This window comes from Ovis aries, chromosome 11 (assembly GCF_016772045.2).
Source record: "Ovis aries strain OAR_USU_Benz2616 breed Rambouillet chromosome 11, ARS-UI_Ramb_v3.0, whole genome shotgun sequence".
Lineage (NCBI taxonomy): Eukaryota > Metazoa > Chordata > Mammalia > Artiodactyla > Bovidae > Ovis > Ovis aries.
In genome coordinates, this window is record NC_056064.1 from 23,539,689 (window position 1) to 23,560,537 (window position 20,849).

Sequence of the window (20,849 nt, forward strand, 5' to 3'; positions counted from 1 at the left end):
AGATCGTGAATCTCAAGTGAAATGATGCCTGGAGATGAGCTGGTTCCTTTTTTTCTTTTTAAATTATTTACGTGTTTATGGCTGTGCTAGGTCTCCCCTGCTGCTTTCTCGAGCTGTGTCGAGCAGGGGCTACTCCCTAGTTGCAGTGTGCGGGCTTTTCATTGCGGTGGGTCCTCTTGTTGCAGAGCACAGCCTGTAGACACATAGGCTTCAGTAGTTGCACCACGTGGGCTCAGTAGCTGTGGCACACGGGCTTAGTTGCTCTGCAGCGTGTGAAATCTTCCTGGACCAGGGATCGAACCTGTGCCCCCTGCATTGGCAAGGCAGATTCTTAACCACTGGACCACCCGGGAAGCCTAGCTGCTTCCTTTTTAAGAGGAAGGGCATCTGGCAAGTTTGCTGGGCAGTCCCTGCTTTGACCTGGGTAGAGCCAGCCCTTCCTGTCTCCCTCCTTTGTCAAGTCAGCTGGGATCCTGAGTCTGGGGGAGGGGCACCCAGATTTCTCCTCCTCGCCACCCCCCCCCAACCTGGCCCCTTCCTCCACACTGTGGACAGGCATGACAGCTGTTAGCGGTCTTGATGGAGACATGCTGGGAAGCCCTGCTGCTGTGACACCCCTACCAAGGCCTCTGCCAGACCTGACCCTGGAGCTTTCGTCCCACTTGCCTCATCAAAACCTCTTTGCACCAGCTTCTAAAGTAGCAGGACCCTTGAAGCCAAGGGGCTTCTGTGGTGGCTCAGATGGAAAAGAGTCTGCCTGCAATGCAGAAGACCTGGCTGGGTTCAATCCCTGGGTTGGGAAGATCCCCTGGAGAAGAGAATGGCAACCCACTCCAGTATTCTTGCTTGGAAAAATCCCATGAAGAGAGGAGCCTGGTGGGCTATAGTCCTTGGGGTCACAAAGAGTCAGACACAGCTGAGCGACTAACACTGTCACTTTTGAAGCCAAGAATGAACAGGTCTTTCCTCCCAGGGGTGGCTGAATAAAAGGAGAAAGGAAGTAATGTCATTTGGGGGAACACCCTGGTCTGGCCGGTAAGTAAACAGAGACCATGCTTTTACCGCATCTCCCCAAACCGGCCCCAGGAATAGGGTTCAGCAATGCTAGCAGACCTCACCTCCCCAGACATCTGTTGGGAGTTCTACTTAGCTAAGAGCAGCACGTCTGCTCTCTCTTGTCTCAATGACAATTTCAGAAGGTACGGGAAGCAGTGAGGGGAACAGGAACTCTGGATCTAGTACTGCTCAAGGAGAAAGAATTAACTGAATGATGATGTAGAAATGATAGAGTTTCCCAGGTGGCGCTAGTGGTAAAGAACCCGACCGCCAATGCAGAGACATGAGATGTGGGTTTGATCCCTGGGTGGGGAAGATCTCCTGAAGGAGGGCATGGCAATCCACTCCAGTAATCTTGCCTGGAGAATCCCATGGACAGAGGAGCCTGGTGGGCTACCATCCAAAGAGTTGCACAGAGTTGGACACGACTGAAGCGACTTAGTACGCATGCACATAGAAGTGATAGGAACCCTGGGAAAGGTGACTCAGGCCACCCGGGAACTCTTGGTATTCAGGAAATGGGAGGTTAGACAAACGCTCTAAACTCCAAAGGGCAGATTGCAAATAGCACAAAGAGACTGAAAAGCCCCTCGAGCCTGAGGCAAGAGTATGAGGAGGGCAATGTGGTCCTGAGCGTAGGTTGTGAATGCGTTCAGAGACAGAGAAGAAGGCTGCCTTGCAAGCACGCTGGTGACACACAGACATGAAGGCCGACTGCAGTTTCAGGCAACCTGCAAAGCCCTATTGCAGGCCGAGCACTATCTGACTGACGGAAAGCAGCTTCTCCCTCACCTCCTTTCCTTTCATCAAAACTCCCATGCTACCTGACATTATTTTATTCGCCTATCTGTTCATTGCCCGTGGCTCCCCTGGAATGTGAGCTCCATGAGGGCAGGCCCTTTTCCCTCTTGTCCTCGTCTGTACTCTGAGATCCTAGCCCAGAGAAGGAGCGCATTAAACAGGCACCAGGTGAAGGACAAATGAACATAATGCAGGCTCACAGGTAGGAAGGCTGGAAGGGAGGCGAGTTCCAAGACCAGGGTGGGTCAGCTACATCTGCCCAAGATACAAGGGAAGGAGAGGAGGCTGAGACCGCCTGCCCACGTTGGGTGGCTTTAGGAAAACCCTTTTTTGAGCCAAAGAAGAATGCTTTTCAGAGTCACAGGAGGCTAGCTGAGTCCATGGAGGAGGGAAGCAATCATAACATAGGATGGAGCCATTCGAAATAACTTTAGCTTTCATATCTGAGAAGGCTACCTCCCAAGGGACTTGAAGAGGAGGCTGCCATAGTGCTGGGACTAAGCACTCAAAAAGCTATTACTCTTATATCATGGAAGTTGTACTAACTTATTGTGTGTATTTATTATGTGTCATGTTATAAATGCTTTGCAGGCATACATTGATCTACCCTTCATAACAATGCTATGATCTGGTACTGTTGTTCTCCCCATTTTTCAGATGACAAAACTGAGGCACAGAGACAGTGGCAGTGCTCACAACCACTATGCATACTCCCTCTCAGAGAATAGGACATGTGCCCCAAAGTGGGAGATGGTGAAAGTAATTTGTATCTTTACAGAGAGGAAATAAGTCCACAAACCATAAATAAATGAGCTTAGCATCAGTCCTAATCAGGTTTCAGAGTCTGTTATTAAAGAAATGGTTTGGGGGCACTTAGCAAGGAAAGGGATAGAGGACCACTGGCAGCGAGTGAATTCCCTGGGAACCCATCCTGCTGGGGAAAGCTTTATTTGCTTTTCTAATTAGTTTTCCAGACTAGAAGTTACGTTGGGGGTGGTATAGCAGGAGACAGTGGTTCTGTGTTTCAGCAAGAAATTGTTCCTGTCTTCCCATCAAAGCCTTACAGGTGACACAGAGGAATGTGGGCTGGGGGCGGGCACGGTGGGGGAGGTTGATGAGTGGGCTGCGCTTGCCGAGACTGCTCAGTGCGTTCATGAGGGACTTGGTGAGGAAGGCTGTAGACAGCATGCTGGTGATGTTGCTGATGGCAGGAACCTGGGCACCATCCCAGTGGACAAGATGGCAGAACTGGACTCGAAGTGTCCTGGAGGCTGGAGTCCAAGTCCAAGTCTAGAAGGTACAGTTTAACAGAAATTAAAGGAGAAGTTTATTTTAAGCCTCCAATTTTGTCTGCACCTGGATAGCAGGCTGAGCAGATCAGCTATCTGAGGGCTTCCAGTTGAAGCTTGGGTATGATTTAAGAAAATGCTTGCACCTTGGGGCTTTAAGAGCTCAGGACAGAGTCCAGAGCTGCAGAGGGAAGGTCCTGCTCTTTTGTCTCAGATGGTTGATCCCTGGGTTGGGAAGATCCCCTGGAGGAGGCCATGGCTATCCACTCCAGTATTCTTGCCTGGAGAATTCCATGGACAGAGAGCCTGGAGAGCTACAGTCCATGGGGTTGCAAAGAGTCAGACATGACTGAGCGACTAACACTCAGTTATACTAATATACCACAGAATGCTCTATCATTTCCTCATTTATTTTGTGGACAGAGATTGAGCACATTTCTCCGCTAATACCATATTGGATATTACCCTCGAACGGCTAAGCAAGTTGTGTTTTGGGGTGATGGGTCAGGCTGCTGAAAGGACTTAGAGGGTGAGTTGGCAACTCGCTTTCCTTTTCTTTCCACCCTGCTCCAGATCAGGCCTTGGGGTTTTGATGCCTTGTCTTAGGGAAGACAAGAGTCCTGCCTCTAAGGGACACACATTCTAGTGGGAGAGACAGTCTGTAGACACATAGATAAGAGAGTTTCCTGAGATGATCAGAGTGCTGAACAAACTCAAACAGGGCATCAGATAAAGACTGACCAGCGGGTGGGTGGGAACTCTGGTCGAGAGGGAAGGGCCCACTGGGAAGGAAACATCTGAGCTGAGAGTCCTGCCTGAAGGACAAGAGGGCAGCCACAGGGAGAAGCTGCTGGCAAAGAGTGTTGAATAAATGCTGGGGAGGGGAAAGAAGATGGGAAGGAGAATCTCAGTTACAAGGCCCTAACTATGTTCTAGATTTTGTGGCCAGAGCAGAGTGAGGCCTTGGCCAACAGATGGACGCGATGCAGATGTCCACGCAATTAAAGGAAGGGCTTTCTAACGTTCAGAGCTGCCTGAGTACAGCGTGGGCTGCGTCCTGAGGGGGTGAGCTTCCCATCATTAGATGTGCAAGTCATATTCAGAGGCCACCCTTAGTGGAGGTTAGGGAGCAAGACTCAAGCATTACAGGGGCCCTACAGGGCACCCTTCCTGCCCTCAGCCCCTTCAAGTTCAGGAGCATCCTTGGTTTGGCCGAAGCTGGGAGGATGTCTGTACAGCGAATGAATGAAAGCTCCAGGCTGCCAGGTCCAAGGTAGAGGCAGTTTTAAGGACTCCGGCAGTCCTTGAAACCTTCCACGTCCAAATCCAGAGAGCACTGCACCCCCTCCCCAGTCCCGCCGCACGCAGAGCTGGGGAGAACCCCAGTATCTTCCCGCCGATCTTTCCTCACTTCCATTCCCACCGGCCCGGGGCCCCATCCCCCAGGAACTTCTGCGGGCAGGTGGGCTGTCCCCTCCTCCGCTCCCCTGGGTCCCTTGGGCGCGCCTGCCCCGCCCGGCGCCTTTGTTCCGAGGAGCCGCCTCGGGCAGTCCCCTGGCGGCAGCGACGCGAGCATCCCCGGCGCCGCACCCGGGACTCGCCGTACCCACCCCCACCGCCCCCGTGCCCTCTCCGGCCCCGCGTGCCCGCCCCTCCATCGCCCTCCCATTCTCCCGCAGCTACGCGGCTGCGGCGCCAGGCGAACCGAGTGGGCATCGCCGGGACCTGGGCGCGGACCCAGGCGGCGGCGTCGCAGGGGGCAGCAGGAGGGCCCCGCCTGGGCCAGGCTTGGGCTTGCGGGCGGCGAGTGCGCGGCTCCGGCGGTGGGGCGCGCCCGCCAGGTGTGCGGGCGGCGGCGGCGGCGGCGGGTCGCGGGAGCCGCTTTGTGCCGCGGCCGGGGTGCGCGCGCGCGCGCCGCGGTGACGGTGCGCGCGGCGGGGCGGGCGGCCGGGGGAGCCCGCCGCCGAGGAGGAGGGGGCTGGCGGCCGGATGGAGACGGGGGACGCCGCCGCCACAGACTGCTGCCGTTCCGTCCACGTCGAGCAGTGAGCCCGCGGGCGCCGGCGTCGCGGAAGGTCAGAGGGGCTGGGGCTGGGTGGCGACCCCGTAGTTAGCGGGGATCAGAACGCGGATCTTGGGTGGGACTGGACCCAGGGTGGAATTGGGTGTATGCGGTGAGGGCAAATGCGTGTGTCTGCAAAGAGAGCTCAGCTCGTGTGGACGTGAGTGAGCTCTGTGCTGCGATTCCACGGAGCAGTTCAGCGTAATGGGTTGTTTGGGAAGTGGGGTGACTGTCCTCAGACACACTACCGGTGGGGCATGGCGCACACACATGTCTGGGGTGTCTCTGCGGTGAGGGAGACGTCAGCCCAGCCTCTGTCAAAGTCTCTGGCTGGAGAAGCTGACCGAGGTGGAGGCCAGAGCTGGGGTGTTTACAGGTGGTGGTGGTGAAGGAAAAAGCCAGGACCTCCGGGAAGGACCCTGGAGCTGGGCTGGGTTGGTTTGTTGTTGTTTTTTCCTCCTAAAGGACATAAACCCCACCCCGGCCTCACTCCAACCTGTGCCTGTTGCAGGGAGGGGAGCCAGGGTGGTGGGGGCGCTGTCTGAGAGGCCTCTGTGGGCCTTTGGAGCAGGGCTGGGCTCCAGCCTGATGCTCACCTTCGGAGGCCCTGAGTGATGAGTGTGGGGGTGCCTGCCCTGGGTGGGGGTCAGGGGCACACTATAAGTCCTGACCTGGGAGCTGGTTGAGGAGGACACCCTTCTTTCTCTCCGCCTGTGTGGCTTCTCTACACTCTACTTAACAGACCAAAGGGCATTTATATGCAAGTGGGGTTTGGGGTCTGAAGGCTGGGATCTGCCTCTGTTGAGTGGCCCCCATTGGAGCAGCCTCCGTAGAAAATAATAGGGTTGTCCTGGGCTGGGCTCCAGGGCTCTCTGATTCTTTTCATGCCTGGTGACCCTAGGGCAGTCCCTTAAGCCTCACGGGCCTCAGTTTCCCATGGAGAGGGGAGAAGGCACCTGTTCCCCCCTCCCCTGTTCTTCCTGCTGCAGGGTAAAGAGTAAACAGAGAGCTCGCCCAGCTGCGGGGTAGTCGAGAGGCAGAGAGTGACTCAGGGCATGTGAGGTCTCCATCAGTGATTTCCCCCAGAAAGTCCCCGCACATCTTTGAGAGGTGGGCAGCAGTTGGGGGGTGTTCTGCCCTCATCTCCAAGCAAGTGTGTTGGATATTCTGAGTCTAGGAGTGCGGCGGGGTGGGTGTCTTATAGATCCAGCTGCTCAGGCTTCCAGAAGCTACCCCAGGTTCCTCCTCCTTTCTAAGATGTTGGGAATTGTGGAGGGATTGGATGGGATAGGGGCTTGGAGTCACTGAATTTCTGGGCAGAGGCAGATGGTAAAGTTGAGTAGGCGTGGGCACATCTGGCTGGGATTCCCACTCAGCCCCCAGGGTGTTGGGTGATTTGTTGGGAGGTGGCCTCAGTTCCTGGCTTCCCAGATGGCACTAGTGGTAAAGAACCCGCCTCCCAATGGAGATGTCAGAGATATGGGCTCGATCCCTGGGTCAGGAAGATCCCCTGGAGTAGGAAATGGCAACCCACTCCAGTATTCTTGCCTGGAGAATCCCATGGACAGAGGAGCCTGGCTGGCTATGGTCCATGGGGTTCCAAAGAGTCAGACACGACTGAAGCGACCTAGTACACACACGCACGGCCTCAGTTCCAGAGAAGACGACCCTCCTGCCACAGGCACCCTTACCACCCCCCACCCCTTCCCATGACTCGGTCTGGATCAAGTGTGGCTGAGTCACTGTGGTTCAGAATGACTTGAACCTTAAGGGACAGGGACATTGGCATGGATGGTTGTGGCAGCAGCAGACGACAAGGCTGTGTTGTGACCCAGACCTGGATTGAATCTCAGCTCCACCTTTCAACTCTCTCTCTGGGTCTCCACCTGTGTTTTTCCAAAGCAGAACTGGAGGATGCATGCTTTTAATTTTCCCACCGCTTTCTCCTGGGAGGTCTCCCCAGGAGCATGCATTTCAGAACTGCCCTGTTGGGGAGAGAAACAGGAAAGTGTTCACCCATCAGCTCTGTCCTGTCCATGGACATTAAGTCCCGCATGCTTCCAGGCTGCATGTATGAAGCCCCAGCAGGTTCGTGTGGGCATCCCACGCTGTGGCTTCAGAGAAGATCCCGCTGAGTCCTTGAGGAAGCCTTGCCACATGGCACTGTAGGCTATTGCTCAAAGCCTGCAGGGAACCGGTCATTGCAGAAGTGACTGGAGTAAGACGTGGGACTGAGATGGTTTGAAGTACTCTATGAGGTGTCAGACACTGTGCGACTCTGGGCAAATTTCCGATCTTCTCTCTGCCTCAGTTTTCTTCTCTGGGGTTGTAGGTATTTACTAAATTTTTGAACATGGCAATGGGTCCATAACGAGGGCTCCATGATGGAATATTTCTGTGTATTTGGGAAGACAGTATGTTCTAGGTGGTTCAGATATTCATCACTTAAAGCGGTGAAGGGGATTGGAATAGGTGACCTCTAAAGACCCCCATCCTGGTCAGAGAATCTGGGACTCAGGGGTCTGGCCCCTGACCTGATCAGTTCCTCCTGGAATGTGGTGCAGTCTCCCAGACCCCTGCATGGTTCTGCTCCACATTCTGTGAGTTGGAGGCAACATGCTGGTTGCTCAGACGTGCCTTTCCCGGGGCTCTGTCCACTGTAGGACATGGGAGCCCGGAGGGTGGGCAGAGAGGGTGAGGGGAACAAGCATCTCAGAAGCAGGTGGTTGAAGGAGGAGTGGCAGGAGGGTGGATGCTGGCGTTTGGAGTTGGCAGATGGTCGTGGGCACTGGTCTGGGCTATAGTCAGTGGGGAGGAGAGGGCACAGGGTTGGGGGAGGGCGAGAGAAAATGGAAAACGGGAAGGGCGGGGAGAACGGATTGGCAGAGGGCAGCCCAGAGTGATGGAGGAACCAGGGCTATGGGGCAAGTCGGGCAACCTTGGTGCCCAGGGATTGGGGGTGTCTGGAGTGGCGGAGACAGGCTGGGCCGGCAGAAGAGCAATGGGATGCTATGCGGGAAGGGATGGCACTGGTTGAGGATTAGTTGGGGGCCCTCTGGCATAAACCAGGGCAGTATCATATTTCAGGGAACAGCACCTATAAGCCCCCTCCTCCTCCTTGCTCCAGTGCGTCTGCCTCCGCTTCCTGGGCCACCACCCACGTTGGCAGGTGAGGCGCTGTCTGCAAACACTTGGGTCCCACTGTGAGCCGTGATTGGAGAAGGCGAGGATGTGCCTCTGCCAAGGCCTGTTGCCATGGTACCATGGTGACCTTTGTCTCCCGGTCCTCTCCCATCTCTGAGCAACGTGACCCTCTCCAGGGGGAGGTTGTACAGTGGGGAGGGTGTCCGGCTGCCTCTGACTTGTGCAGGGGCTGCTCAGGCTGGCCACACGATGGTCATGGTGTCCATCCTTCTGCCTTCAGGCAAGGTCACACCCAGCCTAGGCTGGGCGGTTGCAACAGCCACTGTCTTCACTTACAATCATTTAAAGATTCCTCTACAGTTTGGGGTTCCTCTTATTTTTAACAAGTTTAGTTTAAAGACAAAGTAATGCCAGCCTACCCATTTCTCCCCCCCATTAAAATATGTTTATTTATTTATTTGGCCGCATGGCATGTGGGATCTACATTGCAGCATGCCAGATCTAGTTCCTGGACCAGGGCCCCCCTGCATTGGGAGTGCAGAGTCCTAGCCACTGGACCAGCAGGGAGGTCCCATGTCCTCCCCTTTTAAAGAGCCAGATGACACTCTCTTCTTGCCCACCCCTTTTTCAATGCTTTGGTGCTTCTCTAGAGGGAAGTTCTGCATCAAGTCTGCCACGCTACACTTTTTTGTTTGTTTGTTTTTTGCTCTGTTTGCCATCATCCTTAAGTAGATTCCACTCCACCTGCTCAAGAGTGCAAACCAGCTGTTGGGGCCCCAAGGCAGGTGGGACACCCAGGCAAGGACTGAACTCTGGGGAACGTGGCCTGAGACCAGGCCTGGGTTCTGAATTTGCAACTTGCTCTCCGGGCCAGCTGGGGTTCCACCTCTTTCCCTAATTCAGATCCAGGGCTGTCAGCCTCCTTCCCGGATCATGCTGGGTGTGTGAGCTGGGCCCTGCCAGGCCTGGCTCAGCAGATGGCATCGGGTCTGGGCACCCGGGGGACCCTGCCAATTAGACGAGTGGTGGTGAGCAAGACCTGGAGGGGAGTGACAGGCACTCAGGCACAGTGAGGGCCACCTGTATGCACGTCTGTGCATGTGGGTCCCTGGAGGGCGTGTTGCTGGATCGCGTGTCTGCACATCTCTGTGATTAAGCAGTGCTCCTCTGAGCTTGTGTCTGTGTGCACTGCTGTGTGCTCTGACTTATTTGTGTTCTTTCTCTGGGGATGTGAGCTGGCCACCCACCCAGTGCTCTTCAGGTCCTTGAGGGTGTGCCTGTCTGATGGCAGGTGATGTTTTACCCAGCAGGACTTCCTGGTCCCCTGAGGTCCCTGCCTCTTCTGCCCTGCCCAGCTCTCCAGCATTCCTGTCCCAGTCTCCCTCCCTCTGCCTTGAGGAGGTTGCTTCTCCCCCACTGGCCATGTGGCTGCCCACTGCTGTTCAGATGGGGCTTGTCGTGAGACAGCCGGTCCAATTTCCAGCCCCGTCCTTCAAGCTCTGAGTTGAGGATGATGGCTGGGTGAGCCCTGGGTGGAGGAGATGAGTCAGGATGCCTGCAGCGGGTGGGCGGAAGCTAGGCTGGGTGTCAGCATCTTCAGGCAGGGGTGTGCATCCCGCGTCCACTTGACCCATCCTCAGTGGCTTGGGCACCAGTACAGCAGCGGGAGGGTCCATCCACCTCCCCCGCTCGTATTGTCTTCCCTTGGAGCCATGCCTGGCAGTGTCTGATGGGGAGCAGAATGGTCTCTGGGGCTCCAGGCAGCCCACCAGCAGCCTTGGCCTTAGCATAATCATTGAAATTTATGGAGCTCCTCTTCCTGTGCCAGGCCCTGGTCATACGTCGTGATCCACGTTTTAGCTCGCTGGCTCCTCAGAACAATCCTATGAGGTGGGTTCTGAAAGCATCCCCATCTTATGAGGACGTGGTGGCTCAGAGAGGCTGGGTCACTTCTGCAAGGTCACACAGCTAAGAAATAGTGTAGCCGGACTGTTCTTTTTTTTTTTTTTAATTGGCTGCACTGGGTCTTCCTCTGCTGTGTGGCTTTTCTCTAGTTGAGGCCAGGAGGGGCCAAACTCTCTAGCTGTGATGCACAGGCTTCTCACTGAGGTGGCTTCTCTTGTCGAGGAGTGCAGGCTCTAGAGCGCACAGGCTTGAGCACGCGGGCTTCTGTAGTTGTGGTTCCCAGACTGTAGGGCACAGGCTCCATAGTCGTGGCACATGGGCTTAGCTGCTCCAAGCCACGTGGGATCCTCCCGGACCAGGGATCAAACCTGTGTCTCCTGCATCGGCAGGCGGATTCTTTACCACTGAGCCACCAGGGAAGCCCCGGGTCTGTTCTTGACACTTGCTGCTGTCCCCTCCACTCTTCACAAAGCTACATCCGTCTCATCCTTACAGTCTCCCCTTCAGAGAGGTCAGCTCAGATCATCCCCTCTAAACAGGGCTCTCCACCCACCCAGTCCCCTTTGGATCACATCATCCTGTATAGATACCTGTGTAACGTTATCCCTCTCTGGTACTCCACTCCCCTGCCCTCCCAGGGCAGGGGTTTATCTGTCTTGTTCACTGGAATACCCTCCACACTAGTGGAGAGTCTGGAACATGGTGGGGATGTGGTAAACATGTGCTGAATGGATGAACGAATGAATACATGCAGGTATGTCTGACTCCAGACCTAAGCTCTGTAGCCCTCCTCTGTGCTGTCTCTCACTGCAGGGTGGCCGGGTGCACAGCCTTGGAGCCAGCTCGCTTGGTTCCCTGTTCTGGTTGTCTGGTGCTGCTTAATAAACCATCCAGAAGCTTATGACCTGAAACAACAGTGATGCTTTTTCCTGATGCTCAGGAATCTGCAGTTTGGGCAGGGCTTGAAGGGAGACCTGTATCTGCTCTGCCATCATCTTCTGGGGCTGGAATTGTCTGAAGGCTCAGTGACTCACATGTCTGGCCTTTGATCCTGGCTGTTGGCCCGAGGTCTTGGTTCCTCGCCACATGGGCTGCTCTGTGTGCTAGATTGAGCTTTCTCACAGTGTGCTGGCTGAATTAAGGGGCAAGAAAGAGCCTCTGTGCTTAGTTGCTCACTCATGTCTGACTCTTTGCAACACTATGGACTGTAGCCTGCCAGGCACCTCTATCCATGGTAATTCTTGAGACAAGAATACTGGAGTGGATTGCCATGCCCTTCTCCAGGGGATCTTCCCAATCCAGGGATCGAACCCAGGTCTCCCACATTGCAGGTGGATTCTGTACCGTCTGAGACACCAGGGAAGCCCAAGAAAGGACAGCAGCAAGTGTCAAGAACAGACCCAGGGCTTCCCTGGTGGCTCAGAGGTAAAGAATCCGCCTGCCAATGGAGGAGACAGGTTTGATCCCTGGTCTGGGAGGATCCCACATGCCTTTTCACCTTTTGTCACCTGGCCTTGGGAATGATGTAACATCACTTCTGCCAGAGTCTCAGATCCACATGGATGCTAGAGGAGGGGGAACATACACCCCATCACTTAGTGGAGGAGTGTTACTGTCATAGCGTAAGAAGAGCATCTGGGATGGGGGGTATATTATGGGATGCACAGTCCGCCGCAGTCGCTTCTTCGGAGTGTGATCTTGAGCATGTTACTCAGTCTCTCTGTGCCTCAGTTTCTCCATCTTTAAAATGGGGACACCATCAGCATGTATTGGGCTATTTCATACTCACTGGGCTATTTCTTTGGTGGTGACTGTACTTGGGAAGATGCCCTGGAGGAGGAAGTGGCAACCCGCTCCAGTATTCTTGCCTGGAAGATTGCATGGCCAGAGGGGCCTGGCAGGCTACAGTCCATGGGGTCGCACAGAGTTGGACACAGTGGAGCACGCAGGCATGTGCACTTCCAGCCACAGATCCCCTTGGCCTCAGATGAGACATTGGTCCAGGTTTTCACTGAGCTGCACGATCCAGCCCCACTCCCACCCCTAGCTCTTGTGTAATACAGGAGGCACCTACCTGTGAAGCGTCCTTCTGAGGGCAGGGCCGGTGGTGGGGAAAGAAGAGGGGACCCTGAGAGGAGCAGTCCTTTTCTGTCCCTGTTTATTATGTGAGTCTAAGTCAGCCCTGCTCCCTTCAAAGGGGCAAGGGACAGGGTTGGTGGAGGTGCCACGAAGCCGGCGCTCCAGCAGGGTTTCCCCTGGGCTTGGAGGCACAGATAGATCCCACAAGGAACCCCTTCTTTATCCAGGGAAGTCAGGATACATGCACGTGCTGGCTTTGAGCTGCAGGTTATTTGTGTCAGAGAGAGCTCACTCCTCTTGCCTGTCCCCCACCTGGCTGCCTCTGCCTGAGTCACTGCTCATCTGCCTGGAGAGAGACTCCCACCCGGTTTGCCAACCCTGGGGATCTCTGGGTTTGCTCATCCTGGCCCGGGCTGGGGCTGCTCCTCAGCTCGGCATTGGCAGGGGGCCAGGGAGAGTCTCAGGCTTTGCTGGTGCCCAGCCTGGCTGTATCTCGCATCAAGCACTGCCCTCACTTTCTGTGGAAATGGCAGAATTGTTAAAAGCAAGGGCGCTGGGTTTGAATTCTGCTACAGCCGCTTATGGGCCCTGTGACCTTGGGCACGTCCCTTAACCTTTTTAGAAAATTATTTAATGGAAGTTTATTTATTTATTAGTTGTTCTGGGTCTTTGTTGCTGTGCGGTCTTTTCGCTATTTGCGGAGAGCGGGGGCTACTCTCCAGTTGGGGCGCACAGGCTTCTCATTGCCGTGGCTTCTCTTGTTGTGGAGCAAAGGCTCTAGGTGCATGGGGTTCATTAGTTGTGGTTCCTGGCCTCTAGAGCACAGGCTCAATAGTTGTGGCACACAGGCTTAGTTGCCCTGTGGCACGTAGGGTCTTCCCAGATCAGGGATTGAACCTGTGTCTCCTGCATCGGCAAGCGGATTCTTTACCACTGAGCCAGCGATATTTTTACTATTATTATTTTAAAAATATTTTCATTTATTTGACTGTGCCAGGTCTTAGTTGCAGCAGTCTGGATCTTTAGTTGTGGCATTCAGACGCTTAGCTGCAGCAAGTGGGATCTCACTTGCCTGACCAGGGATCAAACCAGGGCTCCCTGCATTGGGAGCATGGAGTCTTAGCCACTGGACCTCCAGGAAAGTCCAGTCTTAATCTTTCTGAGGCTCCAGGATGGAGAACATGATTGTGCTAAGGAGTAAATGAAATGAGAAATTATGGCGTAACTCGTTCACAGGAGATTCTCAAGAAATGTTGGCAGTTATTCTTTTTTTTTTTAGCACTTTATTTATTTATTTTTACTTTACAATACTGTATTGGTTTTGCCATAGGCAGTTATTCTTTATAGGTGGACAAAGTGAGGCGACAGGATACGTGATTTCCCCACAGCTACATGTATAGTCAGAATCCGAGCTGGAACCCATGTGTTCTGACACCAGGTGGTTGCTGCTTGTCTCCTGCGACGCAGAGAATTCTTCCATCCCTCCATCGCTTTTGCCAGAGGCGATATGGCTGCCATCCTAGAAGCAAGAAGCACGAAGCCCACTTTTGCTCCTTGCACTACCCAGACTTGCCTGTAGAGGGTGCTAACGCCCACCTTCTCACCCATTTTGGAAGGGAAGCAGCCGGGTGAAGCTCTGCAGTAGTAGGGGGAGGGTGGGAAGTGACCCAGCGGAATGGGGGAGAATGAAGAGCTGCCTTTGCCATCTCCTTCAGGGAGAATGCCCTTCAGACAGCTCCTAGTGCCCAAGCTTTCCTGTAGACAACTCCAAGGGGCCACCAAAGATAAAGGGAGTATCTGACTGGGTTTCATTCCAGTGTTTCTCACCAGATTAGAATCATCTGGGGAGTTTGTTAAAGATGCAGATTCCGTGGCCCAACGATGGGATCCGAATTTTAGCCGTTGTACTGGCTAACAGGTCTACAGATCTGTGCCAGGCACCGATTTGAAGGCTTACCACGCATTAACTCATATACCCCTCCCAAGAGCCTGATGAGGTAGGTACCATTAATATCCCCATTTTATAGATGAGGCGTCTGCTCTGAGGCACAGCAAGGTTGAGAAACTTGCCCAAGTTCACACTGCTTGCAAGCCTCAGGGCTGGGGTTTGACCCTGTGCTATTCAAGCCCCAGGTGGTTCTCACACCCATAGCATGGGAGAACCACTAGTTTATTAATAGAACAGGGCCCATCCACTTTTTTCTTTCCTTTTGCTCCTTTTATATGTCATTATTTTAAATAACATTTATTGTGTTTTTCTCACTATAAAGCAAAACCTGCTTATTTAAGAAAACTTGGAGAAGGCAATGGCACCTCACTCCAGTATTCTTGCCTGGAAAATCCCATGGATGGAGGAGCCTGGTGGGCTGCAGTCCATGAGGTCGCTAAGAGGCGGACACGACTGAGTGACTTCACTTTCACTTTTCACTTTCATGCATTGGAGAAGGAAATGGCAACCCACTCCAGTGTTCTTGCCTGGAGAATCCCAGGGATGGGGGAGCCTGGTGGGCTCCCGTCTATGGGGTCGCACAGAGTCGGACACGACTGAAGCGACTTAGCAGCAGCAGCAGCAGCAAGTTTAGGAAAGCACAAAGAAGGGAAAGAAAATCATGGTTTTTTAATCTCACCTCCTGAACAACAGCTTCCCTAGTGGCTCAGCAGTATAGGATCCACCTGCCAATGCAAGAGACTCTGGTTCAATCCCTGGTGGGGAACATCCCCTGGAGGAGGAAATGGCAGCCCACTCCAGTATTTTTGCCTGGGAAATCCCATGGACAGAGGAGCCTGGCGGGCTACAGTCCACGGGGCTGCAAAGAGTCAGACACATCTCATCAACTAAACAACAGCAACAACCTGAGAAGCGTGGTCCTGAGCGTGTTAGCCTGTTTCATCCTATTCGGAGACTTAGCGTGTTAGCCTGTTTCATCCTATTCGGAGACTTAGCGTGTTAGCCTGTTTCATCCTATTCGGAGACTTACTGTGACTTGCTCGCCCGGTATCACATGTGCAGTGGTGCCCCAGTGTTTCTGGGGGATTGCTTCCAGGACTCCCCACCCATCTCCATAGAGAGGTGGATAGACACTATGGACTCTATGGATAGACTGGTCTGTTCAACTAGTCCTGGACCAGAAGTTGTCTAGGCATATGCAAGCATTTACATATTTATTTAAACTAAGGGGATCCTGTTCCATGAGCTGCTTGGTATCTTTTTGTTTGTTTAGTTTTTAGGATATCTTTATGTAGTAACACATATAAATCCTACCTCTCTCTTCATGGCTGCATAGTGTTCCCTTGTGTGCTTGTTCCACAATATAGTGAAATAATGATATTTATGTTATTAATTCTCTTTGCTATTATAGACAATGATACAGTTAACATCTGTGTGCATAGGTCTTGTCAACTTATATGAGTTTACCAGTGAGATAAATCTCCATCCCCCACAGGGTACCAAAACCCTGCAATGCTTAAGTCACTTGTATAAAATGATGTAGTATTTGTGTATAGCTTCTGTCATTCTCCCGTATAGTTTATTTTTAAATTAAAAACTTAAAGATTGTACTCCATTTAAATTTATTATATAGTGTGTACCTCCTAATCCCCTACTCCTGTCTTGCCCCCTACCACCTTCCCTCTCCCCTCTGGTATCTACTGGTTTGTTCTCTACCTCTCTGAGTCTGTTTCTGTTTTGTTATATTCTTTCCTTTGTTTTGTTTTTAGAGTTGGAACATAAATGATAACAGTCTGTCCCTGTCTGACTTGTTTCACTAAGTGTCATACCTCCCAGGTCTACGGGAGTTGCTGCAAATGGCAACATTTCATTGTTTTTTATGTCTGAGTAGTACACCACTTCTTATTTATCCGTTCTTCTGTCCATGGTCGCTTAGGTCGCTCATATACTTTAAATCATCTCTAGATTGCTTATGCTACCCGATACAATGTAAGGGCTTCCCTGGCGGCTCAGACAGTAAAGAATCTGCCTGCGATGCAGGAGCCCTGGGTTCGATCCCTGGATTGGGAAGATCCCATGGAGGAGGGCATGACAACCCACTCCAGTATTCTTGCCTGGAGAATCCCACGGACAGGGAAGCCTGGCGGGCTACAGTCCACAGGGTCACAAGAGTTGGACACGCCTGAATGACTAAGCCCAGCACACAATACAGTGTAAATGCTGTGTAAATAGTGGCCAACGTGGCAAATTCAAGTTTTGCTTTTTGAAATTTTATGGAAACGTTTTTTCCCACATTTTTACCCTCTAATTTTTGTTGGCTGAGTTGAGCTGTATTGCTGAGAGATGTTGTCTTTCTCTCCCCTATTCCTACTGTTGGAAATTTAGATCACCCCCAGTATTTCATAGTTGTGGTAGCAATTAGCTGGAGACCATCAAAAGTACAAGTTGGCACACAGCTCTGATTTTTTTCCCCCTTTGGTATTTCTAGGTCAAAAGGCATGCATTTTTTAAAGCTACTTATTGAAGCATAATATACATAGAGAGTAGTGTGCATATAAATATGCAGATGCCCAAACTGACCCTGATCTGCTTTCTGGAAGCTTCTGGGCATGTACAGGACTCTGATGTGTGCTGTCAAGTTTCCCCCAGAAAAGTGATGTGTTGGTCTTGTTGGAGTTTTCTTACTTGAGATGAAGACACAAACTCTTTGCTTAAAAGCAGAGTGGATGGGGAATTCCTTGGTGGTCCAGTGGTTAGGACTCTGTGCTCTTACTGCTGAGGGCCCCAGTTCATGGTTGATGAACTAAGATCCCACAAGCTGAATGGCACAACCAAAACCAAAGCAATCAAATACAAAACAACAACCCAGAGTGGGTGGAAGAACCATGTGGAGTCAGACTCTGAGAGACCTGTGTTCTCCCTCTCTGGGGTAAGACAGGCTTATCATCAGGGTAGAAGAGGCGATCTCAGGTCTGGGATCAGCGGTCAGTTTGAGCTCTAAATAGCTTAAGAAGGTTTTAAAGAAATCAGCTTTTGTAGCTTCCACCCTTCCCCTCCTCCTCCTCTTCTTCATCTTCTTTCTTCTTAGCAAACCATCTGTTTAACACTTTTCCTTTAAATTATAATACTTTCTTGATAAAAAAAAATCAAACAGCACAGAAGGACATAAAGTGAAAAGTTCCACCTAGATTTCCAGTTCCAGTTGCATTCAACCAGTCCTGGACTAGAAGTTGTCTAGGCATATGCAGGCATTGACGTATTTATTTAAACTAAGGGGATCCTGTTCCATGAGCTGTTTGGTATCTTTTGGTTTGTTTGCTTAGTTTTTAGGATATCTTTATGTAGGAACATATAAATGCTACCTCCCTCTTCACGGCTGCATAGTGTTCCCTTGTGTGCTTGTTCCACAATATAGTGAAATAATGATATTTATGTTACTAATTCTATTTGCTGTTATAAACAATGATACAGTTAACATCTGTGTGCATGGGTCTTATCAACTTATATGAGTTTACCAGTGAGATAAATCTCTAAAAACAAAATTATTGGCACGAATAGTGTGTACACTTAAAATTTTGATAGATCTTGGCTTTTCCGTGGTGGCCCACTGGCTAAGACTCCGTGCTCCCAATGCAGGGGCCCTGGGTTCAATCCCTGATCAGGAAACTAGATCCCACATTCTTGCAACTAAGATCAAAGATCCTGCGTGCCACAACTAAGACTTCATGCAGCCAAATTAAAAAAAAAAAAAAAAAAGGATAAATCTTGCCAAATATCTACACACTAATGGTGGGGTGCCTGTTTCCTTATATCCTCACACTATTATTATAAAGTTTTTTTTAACCTTTCTTTTTTTAAAATTTATTTATTTTTATTTATTTTTTTAACCTTTCTTGTCTGATGGGTAAGTGTGTTAGTTCCTCAGTCGTGTCTGACTCTTTGCGACCCCATGGATTATAGCCTGTCAGGTTCCTCTGTTAATGGAATTCTCCAAGCAAGAATGCTGGAGTGCGTTGCCATTCCATTTTCCAGGGGATCTTCCCAACCCAGGGATCAAACCTGGGTCTCCCACATTGCAGGCTGATACCTTATTATTATTTAAAAATAATTTAAAATAATGGCACGTGTTCCAGTTCCTACAGTCCGCAGTCACGCTGCTGGGATTTCTCTGGATAGACTGGGTTATGGAACAAATCAGAGTAAGCTGCGCAATCATCGTGTGTCAGGTCCCGCTCTTGGAACCCAGCTTTCACAAGCACTCCTCTTGTAATTCTTTTGGTCATTGTCTTGCTATTCTGAACTTGTGCAATGGGAAATTCAGTCTAACCCTTGAGACCGGGTGAGGGGGAGGTGACCGGCGCACTGTAAATCACCAAGCGGATGTGAGATGTCTGATCTTCATCCCAAGGCGTACATGCCCAACCCAGTGTGGGTCTGCTGGCTCAAAATGCCATGGGGCCCTGTTCTCCTGGGGACCAGAGTGTCCTTCTGTCAGTGTGCTTGGTCCTCACCTGGCTTATAAAGAAAGCAGAGGCTCGCCCAGCTTCCCCTTTGAGGCCAGGTGAACTGAAGCTTTCTAAGAGCATGTGACTTGCTTGAGGTGATTCAGTGGTTGAGCCAGGAGGAGAGCTGAGCACTGCAGGCTCTGATGCCAGCTTACTCTGTCTGGAGTAGGGGAGGATCCAGGCCGAATGATCTAGTGCCTGCTTCTCTAGGGGCATCTGTTTCCTTGGCTTCCTGTAACTGCCTCATCCCCATGCCTGGGAAACGAGCTGCTTCATCTTTCAGCTCCCGCTGGTGGCTGCAAGGACAAGTGGAGGAAACCACACTGTCTCACCCTTCCCTCCTGCCCCTGATGACCTGCAGACACGATGGAGGGGCTGCTGGCAGGGCCCGGGGCTGCCTTTCCTCCTCTGATCCCGGCCAGCTTTCTCAGCTCCGAGTTTCTCTAAAGCCCAGAGAACTGGATGGGTTCCCTGGAGCCCTGTCCCAGGGCTGAGACTCTGGCTGGGACTTGCCTCCTCCACTGGACCAGAAACACCCACAGGCTTCCACCAGGGAAGCAAGGGCCTTGGGTCTCGGTGACCCAAAGTGGGCCCTTCCTCTGTGGAAGGGTGAGGAAGCAACCTCAGGAGAGAAGGACTTGGGTATGTGTTCCTTCCTGCTTCATCGTTGTTTCTTCCCAGCTGTTGAGATGAGTCTTGCTTTCAGGGCCTTAGTTTCCCCATCTGTAAAATGGGCTCTGCATGAACAGGGTATTTCTATCAGTTCCCGGAGTCATGGGGGCAGGTTTGATTCGCTGATGCAGATCACTGTGCAGAACAGCGTCTGAGAACTTGGTCTCTGGAGTCAGACCCAGCTCTGTTACCATTGCACTGGTTCCTTAGCCTCTCTGTGGCTCCGCGTCCCCAGCTGTAAAATGGGGAGAAAGTGGTGTCATCTCAGAAGCAGTGGTGAGACTGAAAGGTCAGTGCTGGCCTGCAGTCAGTTCAGACCCAGCACTGCCCCAGCGCCCCTGTCGCGGTCACTTGTCCTCATCTACTCTCCTGACTGCCCGCATGCTGAGTCAGCAGAGGTTTGGGAGGAAGCTGGGTTGTGCTCGGTGAGTCAGGAGGGCTGGGCCTGGCACCCGGCGTGCTTCTCTTTTCTCTCGAATCCCAGTCCTTCTCAGGGAGCCGTGGGCCCCTCACTGCCCACCTCCACCCAGAAGAAAAACCGAGGGGTCAGAGCAGGAGCAGCAGGAGGCTGAGAGAGATCGAAGGAGAAGGTGGAATCCTAATAGATAATACATGTAACAGCTCCGGTAATGGTGTGGGAGTCCTGTGCTGTGTTAATGTTTATAATCTTGTGAGGCTGGTGGCAGCCATCTCCTATTGTTGCTAAGTCATGTCTGACTCCTGCCGACCCCATGGACTGCAGCACGCCAGCCTTCCCTGTCCTCCGCTATCTCCTGGGGTTTTCTCAAATTCATGTCCATTGAGTCGGTGATGCCATCCAAACCATCTCATCCTCTGCTGCCCTCTTCTCCTTTTGCCCTCAATCTTTCCCAGCATCAGGATCTTTTCCAATCAGTTGGCTCTTCACATCAGGTGGCCAAAGTATTGGAGCTTCAGCTTTAGCATTAGTCCTTCCAATGAATATTCAGGGTTGATTTCCTTTCGAATTGACTGGTTTGATCTCCTTGCAGTCCAAGAGACTCTCAAGAGTCTTCTCCAGCACCACAGTTTGAAGGCATCAATTCTTTGGTGCTCATCTCCTGTTAGGGAAGAGGAAACTGAGGCCTAGAGAGGTTAGGTAAGTTGCTGGAGGTCACACAGCTCCAAAGCTTGGGAACCTGAGCACTAAGGAGAGGAGAGTGGATGAGGCTCCAGAACGGCTCTCACCTCCCTCCCGAGCTTATGGAGTAAAATTAAAAGCTATCTGGGAACTTTGCTTCTCTCTCTCTGAGCCCTGGGGGGCGAGGAGGGCACAGGTCCTTCTGGACTCTCAAGTTCAAGTCCAGGCTGTGAGTTCTGCACCCCTCCCTGCTGCTGCAGCCCAGCCATTGCTGCTCCTTGGCCAGGTG

General features: G+C 52.1%; 1 protein-coding gene across 1 annotated transcript in view; it reads left to right on the forward strand.

Annotated features, from left to right (window-relative positions):
- The first annotated feature begins 5,091 nt into the window (after positions 1 to 5,091).
- RAP1GAP2 (RAP1 GTPase activating protein 2) overlaps positions 5,092 to 20,849 on the forward strand; it is a 201,350-nt gene continuing 185,592 nt past the window's right edge. The window contains exon 1 of the mRNA XM_042255520.2: positions 5,092 to 5,221. The gene's annotated coding sequence lies outside the window, so the exon portion shown is untranslated. The remainder of the gene's footprint in view (positions 5,222 to 20,849) is intronic.